Genomic DNA, 13,785 nt, shown 5'->3' on the forward strand with positions numbered 1-13,785 from the left:
AGAAACTCTTCCTTCCTCAGATCATTTCCCACCTGGTTATAGCACTTCTGCATGTCTCCCCACCAGCTAACCTCCTCCCCAACCTCCTTTTCCATTTCTTTTTATATGTTGTCTTCCCCCATTAAGGTTGTGAGTGCCTTGAGGGCAGGGACTGTCCTATGACTTTCTTTGTATCTGCAGCTCTAAGCCCAGCATGTGGCACATAGTAGGTACTGAATGAAAGTTTATTGAATTTTGGTCCATGGTGATGCGAAAACTATGCAGCGGAGGACCCATAAGAGAAACCTCCATAAACTTAACCCTTCTCAGCAATACAAGGATTTAAGACATCTCCAAAGGCCTTCTGATGGAAAATGCTGTCCACAAAGAAGAAAGAACTATGGAGTTTGAATGAAGATCGAAGCATACTATTTGCTATTTTTTTCTTTTGTTGTGTTTTGTTTCCTCTTTCTAGTGGTTCCTCCTATTTGTTCTAATTCTTGCTTACAACATCACTAATATGAAAATATGTTTAATAGGAATGTAAATGTATAGCCTATATCAGCTTGTGTGCCATATTGGGGAGGGTGGTGGGGTGGAAGGGGGAGAAAAATTTTAAACTCAAAAGCTTAAGGAAGTGATTGTTGAGAAATGAAAATAAATTTTAAAAAATTTTTTAAAAATTTATTTAAAAAAGCAGAGAAGCCTCCACATCACCCATAATGACTGTGGTACCCACCACAAAGACTGTGAAATTTTTCAGCTCCAATGCCACATACAAAATGTCCTGCTAATAAGACACCATGAGTTATATGAACTCTGTCTATATATATGTCGTATATATATGTATGTATATGCTGGCCAATGAACTGTCACACACACACACACACACACACACACACACACACACACACACACACACACACACACACACACATATATATGACCAGGGTCACAATAAAGAGGCCTCTGGTATATTCTGATGGCTGTGGGTACCTATCAAGGGGGCTCTCTGAGGAGGGGTCATTGCCACATTATTTGCCTGATCTGGTGCTGAGTTCACATAATGGCACAGCTTTTATATCAGCAGCCACTCAGACACGAGCAAAACCATAAGATGTATCACACACATTCTATTCCACATCCCACCTCACTCACAAGTAGTAAGGACGGTGGAATGATGGAACAGTCTGCTCAAGTAAGCCCTAAAGACAGTGGACCCTAGGCAAAGCCTGAAATGCTGGATCAACAGGCTTCCAAGAGCAGCCTTCACCCTCACCAATGCAATTCCAAGAAATGGACAGTTGGTTACCCCTCTCTTATCTCCTTGCAAACTCTGTGTCAGAGGATGGAAAAGGAGGCAAAGAACAAACAAAACCAATATTAGAACTCATAGTCCAGAGTAAAGATGCTTCTGGTTGTATATATCCATATCCAGACATCCCTCTCTTTTTTTTCACCAAAACATGAGAAAATGAGAGTTGCGCCTTCTTTATGACAGACCCCATAGATACAGGGGTGCCAACGGCAACTAAGATGCCCTAAACCCTCACAGTTACTTTATTACAATCACTCATATGGGGAAGGTGTCTGTAGTATTTTTTCTCCCCAGAATCATTCTTTTCCCCCCAAGAACCTCACCTGCAACCAGGGGAACCCACAGGGAGCAGGGAACTAGTTAGGAAGTTACTCTGTCCTTGTTCATCTACCCCCAGAGGTGAGTGGACCAATATGGGGGAAAGATGCAGGATGTGAGAGGGAGATTCCTGAGAAGATAGTGGCTCAGGGGACAGAAAATATACTGTAATTAATGAAAGAAAGAAAGGAGATGTTCAGATTAGTGGGACTGGAGGCCACTGGACCCTGACCATCACAGACAGATAAGGAATTGGGGCAGGGGAGGAGATTATCATGAGTTAATTATCCATTTGATTAATCTATTAAGTTGATTGATTAATAATGCCTGCTCTTTCTCTTGATGGTTTCCTTGATTTCCTTGATTTGTGACTTGTACCATTAGTTCACCACTGGCAACTGCCCCTCATCTTCCCATGAGGTTAGTATTGAGGATATGACTACTCCTGGGGCAGCCCAAGTCTGAGTCCTCCAGGGTGTTCTACCACAAAAGCAGAATACACTAGTGAGCCTGACCCAGGTGGTTGCTGCAGCAGAGAACCTTGTGGCATGCTGGGTTTGTGACCCAGGAATACCTGATGGACAGATGCAAGGTTTTCTATTTAACTCCACCCAGGGTGCTCAGCTCCACACACACATCCCCAACCCCCACCCTTCCACCAGAGGAATATTTAACGTGCTGCTTATGATGTGAGTGAAGAGTGAATGTCAAAGACTGACATGGACCCTTCCCTCCACTCATGCTTCCTCCTCAGCTTTGGGGGGAAATTAACACCAGAAATCACATGCTGCCCTTGTGGCTGTACAAACATTCCTTCCCAGCTCCAAACCTGGAATGGCTCCTGTTATACAAGGCTGGTAGGCTTAAGGCTTAATTATTCCCAGGTGTAATAAGAATAGGTTGCTGAAGCTGTCCCACAGGTTTGCCAGTGGGTCACAGGTCTAATTCCACCTTCCTGAGTGGGCCTTCTTGGTTTCTATTGAAGGACCTCTCCTTTGCCTCAGGTCTATGTTCCCATGTAACTCTGTCCCTGGCTGAGTTGATGTTCGTCTGTCCATGTCCTCCTATGCTGTATGTGATTATGAGAGCTGACAAAACATTTCAAGCCATTCTAGTGTTGCTGAGTGCAATATGCAATGCAAAGAATCACCCAAGGTCTACTCTAAATGTGCATGACACCAGCCTCGACCCCCCTTCCTGGCCACTAGCTCTATCCCATGATCCTCACTCCCCTTAAATCTCATATCCAGTCAGTTGCCAAGTTTTGTCATTACTGCCTCCTCAGAGTGTGTTGCATCCATTGCCTCTCCACTCACACAACTTCATCGTTTCTCACCCGGACTATTTCTGTAGCCTCCTAACTGGATTTTCCATGTCAGGTTTTTCCTCCTCTCTGATCCATTGCTGACTCAGCAGCCAAAGGGATATTCCAAAAGTCTGGTCAATCAATCTGTTCTATGAATTTCAGTGGCTCCCCAGTACATCTAGGATCAAATACAGGCACTTTTGTCATTTGAAGCCCTTTCAACCCTGCTTACATACTACCTTTATAGCTTTATTAAATACTACTTGATAATATGATTAATCAATAAACATTTATTAAGTGCCTACAATGTGCCAGGCCCTGTGCTAAGTGCTGGGATACAAAAAGAAGCAAAAGACAGTTCCTGCCCTCAAGGAGCTCCAACTCTAAGAGGGGAGACAGCAAACCAATACATACAGACAAGCAATATACAGAACAAATAGGAAATAATTAACCAAGGGAAGGCCCTAGAATTAAGAGGGGTTAGGAGAGGCTTCTTACAGAAGATGAGATTTTAGTGAGGACTCAATGAAAGCCAGGGAAGCTAGTAGGCAGAGAGGAGAAAGAAGAGCATTCCAAGGGGGAGACAGCCAGAGAAAATGCCAGGAGCTGAGAGGTGGAGGGTCCCGTCTGTGGAATAGCCAGGAGGCCAGTGTCAGTGGTTCAAAGACTAAGGTGCAAGAGGACTGGAAAGGTAGGAGGGGCTATTCCCCCTCAGGAGCTCTATTCACCAAGATTTGCCTGCTTACTGTTCTTCACATATGACACTTGATGTATCTCTGTAAAGGCTGTCCCCCGTGACTGGTACAAAGTAGGCACTCAATAAATGCTTGTTGACCAGTTATTTGCAATGAGGAACATAGCACCGTCTTTTCCTGGTATCTCAAGGTTAGAAACATGTTGCAGTTTACTGAAATGTTTAGAGCACTAGTCAGTAAACCTGTTCAATAAACTTCAATGTCTCTCCTGGGCACTGGGGGATGAAACACAGACTCTTCTCTTTGTCATTTAAAGCCCTTCACATTTTAGTTACATCCTGCCTTGTTAGTCTTATGAAAAACTAGTACCCTTCATGTGCTTTATTGCAATTTACTGTGGTTGTTGTCCCTCAGAAGTGACCCTTAATTTCCAAAAATCCCCCATGACTGGCACAAAGTTCCTGACACATAGTAGGTGATCAACAAGTGCTTATTGAATTGAAAGTAGGTGCATAATAAATGTTGACCAATTAATTGCCATTGAGGAACATAGCACAGTCTTTTCGTGATATCTAGTGTTCAGTTAGGGTACAGCAGCTTACTTAACAGTTTAGGTAAGGACATGGAAAAATAATTCAAATGTCATTATTTAATGACATCAAATAATAACATCATTTCATAGCCATTTTTAGGCTGCTATCTTGTGTCCAACTCCTAATATTACACTGTGATGAATTCCAGAATCTACTTTTAGTATTTTAACCTGTGGGACAGTTCACTCCTGGTTAAAGGAAAAAGAATGAAGCTCAATGAAGTCCTGAAATTATGACAGGAAGTAGGGATTCAAGCTAAATCATTAAGATCAAAATTACCTATGAAACTCTTCATTATAGCAAAGGTCATCTGATGTAGGATAAGAATTCATAGCAGTGAAGGCACCATTGAGTTGGTATCAGCCTTCAATGTATCAGTTAATCTGGTAAGACATTGACATTACCCACTCACAAGAGCAATATTCAGAGAAAATGAATACAAAATACAGGTGACCTTAATTTGGAAGGAAATTTGTGAAAGAAATATAAAACATTTGACTGAGACTTGACCACTGTGAAACCAGGCATGCAGGTAAACATTTGCCCATGTGTGCAGGACTAGTAAAAACAAAAACAAACAAACAATAACCCTGGGAGTATACAAAATCAGAGAGTGAGGCTACAGCTGTAGTCATTGTCCTCAGAGGTAGGACTTAGAGTCCAATCCAGCTCCTCTACTCCCAAATGCTGAATGATGTTCACCATCCATCTCCCACTATTATATTCCATCTGAACAAAGCGCTCGCGCTCTCTCGCTCTCTCTCTCGTCTGAGGCAGGATTTGAACCTGGGTTTTGCTGAGTTCAAATTCAGTGCTGTATCCCCTAGATCCTTCTGCCTTCTATTCTCTCATCTCACTAAGCTACTCTAATCTCTCTAAAAGTTCTAAGACTAAAAGTATAGTTTCTTTTTGGGGGGGTGAGGCGATTGGGATTAAGTGACTTGCCCAAGGTCACACAGCTAGTAAGTGTTAAGTGTCTGAGGCTGGATTTGAACTCAGGTCCTCCTGACTCCAAGGCCAGAGCTCTATTCACTGCGCCACCTAGCTGCCCCCCTAAGACTAAAAGTATAAAGAAGGGTTTGGGTTTTTTGATGTTAAGGGAAAAATAATCTCCCCTAAATGGAAAGGTTCCTCTACTAAGCATTCAGTAGATCTTTGTTGGCCTAAACTCAATTCTTTGGCTTCCTGTCTACACAATACTCTATCCTGAAGGTGTCACTTCATTTACCTTACCTTTGCCTCTTGCTGATATGAGAGGTTTGAAAGGATTCATACAGCAGCTTAGGTTGTGAGATAGTAACAGATATAAAAATCATCATTTCAGCACCAAAAATGATACAAATCTCCTGTAGGCATCCTATCATGGAAACAACTAAATCCAATAATACTCACTAGAGAGGGCCTAAGGTGACATGGTAGCTCTGTGGATCTCAGGAAAACATTCTGTCTAGCAGAGTCTGATGCATCATCTCCTCACCCAGCTCCACATATCTGAGGATTACCATAGGCATCAATGTACCAAGTAGTTTCCTTAAAGAGCAAAAAGACAAACTGTGTATAACACCTGGGTCTGAGATGATCACTTCCCAGAAAACCTCCTTATTTCTACAGCTGCTGTGCTAAGGAAACAGAATAAAGGAATACCTGAAGCCAATTGCCCTTTGCTGCCAGGTGACCAGGCTCAAAACACCACAGAGCCAATTGACAGTGAATCTGTTATGCTTAGAAAAGAGCTGATGTGAATTTGAACAGATATTTTGTTCTACTTTCCATTCCAAGGCCTGGCAGAGGACAGAAGAAGAAGGAAAATCTTCAAGAACTTTGTCTATTGGGGGGGGGGCGCGGAGCCAAGATGGCAGAGTGAAAGCAGTGACTTACTTGAGCTCTCCCCCAAACCCCCCCAAATACTTGTAAAAAATGGCTCTAAACAAATTCTAAAGCAGCAGAACCCACAAAAAGACAGTGAAGCAAATTTCGAGCCCAAGACAACCTGGATGGTTGATCAGAAAGGTATAGCGCACCGGGTAGGGAGAGGAGCACAGTGTGGCGTGGGTGTGCAGGCCACTGCGAACCTGGAGCAGGCCTCAGAGGACTGAATTGCTGGCAACTGTGGAAGTTTCCAGACTTATCAACCCATGAACACCAAAGACAACTGAGAAGGTCAGTGGGAAAAGTCTGTTTCTACAGTGCTGAGAGAGGAGCGTGGGGTCACAACTCCATTTCCCTGAGAGTGCAAGCATGGCCCCAGGGGCAGCAGCTGCCTCCTGATCTTCTGGCCCACAGACTGAGGGGGAATTGAATGGCTGATCAGAGGGGGATTGCAGGGATCTCTTTGCCAGTGCTGAGGCAGGAATCTCTTGCTTTGCCCATGCTTGGATCTGGGTCACAGTTCTGGGTGGTGGTCCTGGGCCCTCGCACCTGGGGCCAGGAGCGCTGGCATGGTGGAGCTTGTAGTGGCTGGGAAGAGAAAACCCTCCTCACAGTTCCAGGACAGAAAGGAGTGCTTGTGGTCACTAATGGACGACAGCACAGGCCAGGAAAGAGTAAATACCTCGCCCCTTATCATACCACCTTGCAAGAACTGAAAATTTACAGGTCCCTACAAGTATCCCTGGAAACAGCTGTACAAACCCCCAAAGCTTGGGACAGTACATTCTCCACATTGGAAGCAGACTCTTACCTTAACAAAGAGTTTAAAACTCAAGTAATTGGCCAGGATCATGAGCAAGCAGCACAAAAAGAGTCAGACTATATTACCTTACTTTGGTGACAAAGAAGATCAAGACATACAACCAGAAGACAACAAAGTCAAAGATCCTACATCCAAAGCCTCCAAGAAAAATATGAATCAGTCCCAGGCCTTGGAAGAGCTCAAAAAGGATTTTGAGAAGCAAGTAAGAGGGGCAGCTAGGTGGTGCAGTGGATAGAGCACTGGCCCTGGATTCAGTAGGACCTGAGTTCAAATCTGGCCTCAGACACATAACACTTACTAGCTGTGTGACCCTGGGCAAGTCACTTAACCCCACTGCCTAGCCAAAAACAAACAACAAACAAACAAACAAACAAACAAAAAGAGAGAGAGAGAAGCAAGTAAGAGAAGTAGAGGAAAAACTGGGAAGAGAAATGAGAGTGATGCAAGAAAATCATGAAAAACAAGTCAACAGCTTGCTAAAGGAGACCCAAAAAAATACTGAAGAAACTAACACCTTAAAAAATAGCCTAACCCAAATAGCAAAAGAGGTCCAAAAAGCCAATGAGAAGAATGCCCTAAAAAGCAAAATTCGCCAAATGGAAAAGGAAGTCCAAAAGATTACTGAAGAAAATATTTCCTTAAAAATTAGAGTAGAGCAATTGAAGCTAGTGACTTTATGAGAAATCAAGACACTATAAAACAAATCCAAAAGAATGAAAAAATAGAAGATAATGTGAAATATCTCACTGGAAAAACAACTGACCTGAAAAAAGAACTTTGTCTATTTGGAAGAGTTGTAACAATTAACAAAGACTCCTAGACTGAAGAAATTTGAGAAAGCTCTGAGTTGATGATGGCCAAAGAAAATCCGAGTGTCCATTCCTTGTTCATTGGCTTTCAAGTCAGTTCACTCTAGAAAAATCCCATTTGTTGAGCCCTTACTGTCTGTCCAGCATAGGACTAGGCTCTGTGGAGAGGGGAAGGTACAGAATGAGACAGAGGAAGGGTGAGGATTAAGGGAACAGCACTCCCTGGGAAGTTTTGTTACAGCTTGCCACCCAGAACTAAATGGGCTTGCTCTTTTTTCCTCCTTCCCATTTCCTCTCATCTTGGAGTCACCAAATTAGACAATCCTTTTTAATAACAACTTTTTATAACTCTTCATCCTTGCAGTAAAATGGAAGGAGCTTGTATGTAGAGTCAGAGACCTGGGCTCAAATTCTGCTTCTTTCACTGATGACCTCTGTATCCCTGAGTAAGTCACTTAAGACCTCTGAGCTTCAGTTACCAGATCAGTAAAATGAAGCCATTGGATCTGATGGCCTCTGAGGTCTTTCCTATCTGTAGATCCAGGGTCATATAATCCTAGGGACCCACTGAAGGCCTTAAAGGAATGACTGGGTAGAGAGACCTAAGGCTACAGATATACATGATACATTTAAGAATATTAGTAGTGCCTGAAAGGAAAAAGATGGCTTTATTCAAAATGAAGTGTAACAGTTGAAGAGAGATAGAGAACATGGTTCAGGGGCAAGAAGACAAGATTTGGAAGGAGAGGAGCCATGTTGGAATCCCAGCCCTATTCCTGATGGCAATGACTACAGCTGTAGCCTCACTCTCCGATTTTGTATACTCCCAGGATTATTAGTTTGGTTTTTTTGTTTGGTTGGTTTTTTTACTAGCCCTGGACAGGGAAGTTAGGTGGTACAGTAGATAGAACACTGGGCTTGGAGCCAGGAAGATCTCAGTCTAAGTCTAGCCTTGGACACTTACTAGCTATGTGTCCCTGGGCAAATCACATAACCCTTATTTGCTTCAGTTCCTTATTTGTAAAATGCGAACACACTGGAAAAGGAAACAGCAAACTGCTCCAATATCTTTGCTAAGAAAACCCTGTGAATAAAAGTCCATGGCATCACATGAAGTCAGACATAACTGAGTGACTCAACAACAACAAGCCCTGGGCAACCGAGCAAATATTTCCCTGAATGCCTGATTTCGCAGTGGTAAAGTCTCATTTAAACTTGGTATTTCTTTCATAAATTTCCTTCAAAATAAAGATCAGTCTTTTTTTGCATTTATTTCTTCAAAAAAATTTAAATTTTTAATCACTTCAAACTTAAATACAAAATGAGAAAAGAAAAAAAATATTTCCAAGTACACAGCATAACACAATACAGGATTCAATATAAGATAATAAATTTCCATTTCACAAAAACCTATGCAATAAATCCCACACATTGTTTTCAAAGCAACCCAGCTTTTCTGTGCATCCTTCTAGGTTTTCTTTTGTTCTCTGCTATGTACTTTTTACTTTATTTTTTCTCCCTCCCTCCCTCAACCTCCCCCACCCTTCTATTGTAGCCTTCTCTAGGCTACCATAAAATGCAAATATATATACATACATACATACATACATATACATACACATCTATAAACATACACATACATGTAAGACCACACTATGCATATTTCTATTTGTTAGTTCTTTCTCCAGAGGTGGACAGCACCTTCCTTCATAGATCCAAGTATTTCCATGTTTTTATAAATCAACCAGATCATTTCTTTTTTTTATCTTTCCTTTTTTTTGTAGATAGTATTTTATTTTTTCCAATTACATTTAAAGATAGTTTTCAACATTCATTTTTATGAGATTTTGAGTTCCAAATTTCTTTCCCTCCCTCCCCTCCCTCTTCCCCAAGATGGCATGCAATCTGATATGTTATACATGTGCAATCATATTAAACATGTTTCTGATGGGGTATGGGCCCAAAGTGAGGCCTGTGTCCCAATTTGGGCCCCATTTGTCTAGGGGCCCTAGAAAACCTTTAGACTGTCCTTGAATTCTCCTACTTCATCAAGGAGATCTCTGGTGTTGCCCTGAGGCCATGATTCTGTCATTTTGGCTTCACCCAAACCCCCAATTCTGTTATCCTTGACCTAGCCTGGCCCTCCATTGTCTTGCCTCCCTGTAGCCCCAGGCCACTTCCCACCCTTGGTCCTATCTAGGCTCTATTTCCCTGGAATTCTATTACCTCATAGACTACTTGGCCACTCCTAGATCCCTCCCACAGTTTTTCTGTATATAAGGTCCATCTTGTCTCCATTAAGATGCTCAGATTTTCACAATCTAGCCAATAGCCCACAGATGCTCAGATTCCTTAAGAGTCTGGCTAATATGGCAAATCTTCAATAAACCATGTTTTTGGCTGAAAAAAGGCTTGGGTCAAATTCTTTTGGGCAGGACCCATGTGTCATCATTTTGGGATTCTAGGACCACTAACCTCTAGACCTCATCATATGGTTTCCTGCACTGGGAAAGACTGCCTATACCAAGCTCTTCACCAGCCAGGACTGGAAGGTGTGTAAGCCTCCCCTCTTCCCCTAATCCCTTTTTTTTTTTTTTTGCCCTGCATAGGGTGGATTTCCAAGCAACTAGGAAGGCTTGGCTTGGAAGTGCTTTTCAGACCTGACCTCTCAGGTCCCATTAGGTCAGACAGCTACGAGGTTGTCTTGAACTCAGCCTGACACTCTCAGGCTCTCAGTCCATTGGTTCTGCTCAAGACTATGGACATGGGCAGACCTTCCTACTCCTTATCTGGAAGTGTAGGCCCAATCCTCTCAATTCTGTCAGCTCCAGGGACTTGGGAAAACTTAAGGTACTTCTTTGGGCTTTTGACTTTTTTGTCTGTTTCCCAAGTCTTATTCCTAAATCTTCCTTTAAAGAGGGAGGAACTTCCAGCTCCCACTCCCACAAAGGGTCAATCCTCTTCAATTCCTGAAGATTTGCCTTTGGGCTGTCTTTTACAAAATTGGGAGAAATTTAGTTTCTCTAAAAAACTAAAAAAGACAAGGCTGGTGTTCTTTTGCAACACCATTTGGCCTTGTAATGCAGAACATTATTTTGCCATTTAGGTAGTAGGGCCCTTTAAGCCATGGAAAGCAAAAGTTGGTGCTTAATCTTGCCCCAGACCTCTTTCCTCCTAAATCTAAACAATAGTGAAATGTACTTTTGCATAGCTCAGCATAGCCAGTACCTCCAATGCAAATGGATAAGGAAGCTTGCAATATAATTGCTTTAGATAATTATGTTTATACCAGAGACCAGGACACCTGGTCTGGTTTGTGTGATCTCTGATCCGTAATAATGGGGTGCTTGGGTGTTTGTGCTTGTACTTGTGCCCCAATTTCTCCCTAGTCTCAGAAACACTGTCTCTAACAACCACTCCCCAGCCCAAGGACACTGTGCCTAGCAGTTATTCATGCGTAGGCCTCAGCATGACCCTTATCTCTCTCCCTGGTACAGCTACACAGAGCTGGGCTGCTCAGGCCCCAGCCCTCAGATCATGTCTCTGGAAGCCTCCCAATTTCTCAGTAAGTTCCTGTGTTGTGAGAAAGCTTTCCCTTGTTACAGAGCATTCTCTCATCAATACAGAGGGAGAGGGGTGTCCTTGGCTAGCCCAAGGACTCTTCCTCCTGCCAGACTCCAAAGATCCATCCCCCTCCCTGTCCGGTATACTCCCTGTACTTTCCCATCCATAGCCCTCAAAGACACCTGCACCTTTGGATTACCTCATCAGTGTTCCTGGCATTTCTTTCCCATGCTCTTTTCCATATAAACCCCAGCTTGACCCCTGATCGGGGCTGCTTGATTTGGATGTGCATACCCCTGGCAGCCGCATGCTAATAAATCTACATCTTAAATTACGTCTGGGTTTCACTCGCTGATTTCTCAGTACAACAGCCTCAGTGTCACCTGGGAAATTATAAGGCATGGCCCGTTTTAGGGACATTACAGCAAAATACGCTCTCAGAGTTAAAACAATATTGCAGCAGAGAAGGAAAATGGGTGGAGATTGCTTACATAATGACTTTTGTTGAACTTTCTTGGGACCCCATTCTCAGGAAAGATTGTAGGATGCTCATAGCTACAGCCACCCCACAAATGGGGAATGGGGATCAACTAGACTTTTTGGATGACCCTCTTTTTATGGCTCCCAGCACTATAGCATCTCCCTAGTCCCTACCGCCTTCCTATTCTCCCCATTTTCCCTCAGCCCCCCTGTTTCCCATCCCTCTCCCACCTTGCCTAACCCCTCTTTCCCTTGCTTTTCCTCCCCTTTTCCTCCATCCCAACCCCCTTCCCAACCTGCAATTTCTCCTCAGACCCCTGCGCAGGAGGTAACCCCTGCTCAGGTTTTGGTGACACCTCCTCCACAGGCCCTTCACCCCAAGGCAAGGACCACCCAAACCTTGGCCTCAGCCCCAGCCTCAGTGGTATCTCCTCCCCTGACCCATCCCCCTCCTCCAGTGTCAGCTGATTTTTCCCTTTGCCAGCCAGCATTCCCCAGTCCTTCATTTATAAGAAGTGGGACTTCCTACCTCTCTTCCTCCCCAGCCCCTGTTCCCACAGAGCCTTAAGGGCTCTTTCCTCTAAGGGAAGTTCCTGCCTCCCCTAATGGGACAATTAGGGTGCGTGTTCCATTCTCCATTTCAGATATCAATCAGGTAAAAGAAAAACTGGGGCAATACTCTAAGGATCCCACCAAATTTACTGAGGGCTTCAAGGATGTGTCCCTACAATTTGAGCTTTCTTGGGGTGATTTGCATATCCTCTTTTCTACCTGTTGTACCACTGAAGAGAAGAGGAGAATCTGGGAACAGGCCCAAAAATTTGGGGATCATTTTGCTACCGATGACCCCACAAAATACCCCCAGGAACAACTGCTGTTCCCACTACTGACCCAGGATGGGATTATCAGAAGAGTGAGGATAGGTAAAGACAGATCACATGATAATTTGCCTGTTAGAAGGACTAAGAACTGCATTTCAAAAGCAAGTAAATTTTCTTTTTTTTTTTTACTTTTAAAAACATTATTTATTTTAAACATTCTTTTCTTTTTAAATTGAGTTCTAAAATATCTCCTTTCTCACTCACTGCAAAGGCAAGCAAAATTATATCCATTATACATGTGAAATCATGCAAAATATGTTTCCACATTAGCCAAATCACAAAAAAAATCAAAAGTGAGAAAATTAAACTTCAATTTTCACTCAGAGTTCATCAGTTCTCTCTCTGGAAGTGGATAGCATTTTTTTTTTTCACCATAAGTCTTTTGGAATTTTTTTGGATCACTGTATTGATCAGAGCTGTCAAGTCTTTCACAGTTGATCGTCATAACAACATTGCTGTTACTGTGCACAATGATCTCCCAGTTTTTCTCACTTCACTTCACATCAGTTCATATAAGTCTAAGCAAGTAAATTTTCAAAAAATTAGGGAAATTACTCAGGGAGAAAAGGAAAACCCTGCCCTTTTCCAAGACAGGCTAGTAGAAGCTATTAAAAAGTATAAGAATTTAGATCCCAACTCTATAGAAGAGGAAACAATCCTTAGCATGTATTTCATTAATCAATCTGCCCCATATATTAGGAGGAAACTGCAGAAATTGGCGATGGGACCCCAAAAACCTCAGGCCCAATTATTGGAGACAGCCTTTGGAGTCTTTAATAGAGACCTAGTTGCAGCAGGGGAGAAAGAACACAGATAGGGCTAGAGACAGAAAACATGCCCAATTCCTGGCTGCTGCCATGGCCAGGAAGAGACCCGAGGGTGTTCCTGGCACCTCGGGCAGTCGGGAAGCCTGCTTTCGATGCCACAAAGAGGGCCACTGGTCCAAAAAGTGCCCCTCTAGGGCTTCCCACCCCCACCCCCGGAGGGAGCCTCCAGGACTGTCTCTAGGATCATGCCCAACATGTGACCAGAAGGGACATTGGAGGAAGGACTGTCCCTGAAGTTGGAGAAGTGGTGGAGATGCCTCCCAGTACCCTGTCCTCCAGTCCTCTCAGGACTTGGAATGGCAGGAGGGCCTGGGGCTTGGCAG

Source organism: Phascolarctos cinereus, unplaced genomic scaffold (genome assembly GCF_003287225.1).
Source record: "Phascolarctos cinereus isolate Bilbo 61053 unplaced genomic scaffold, phaCin_HiC Scaffold_8;HRSCAF=390, whole genome shotgun sequence".
NCBI lineage: Eukaryota > Metazoa > Chordata > Mammalia > Diprotodontia > Phascolarctidae > Phascolarctos > Phascolarctos cinereus.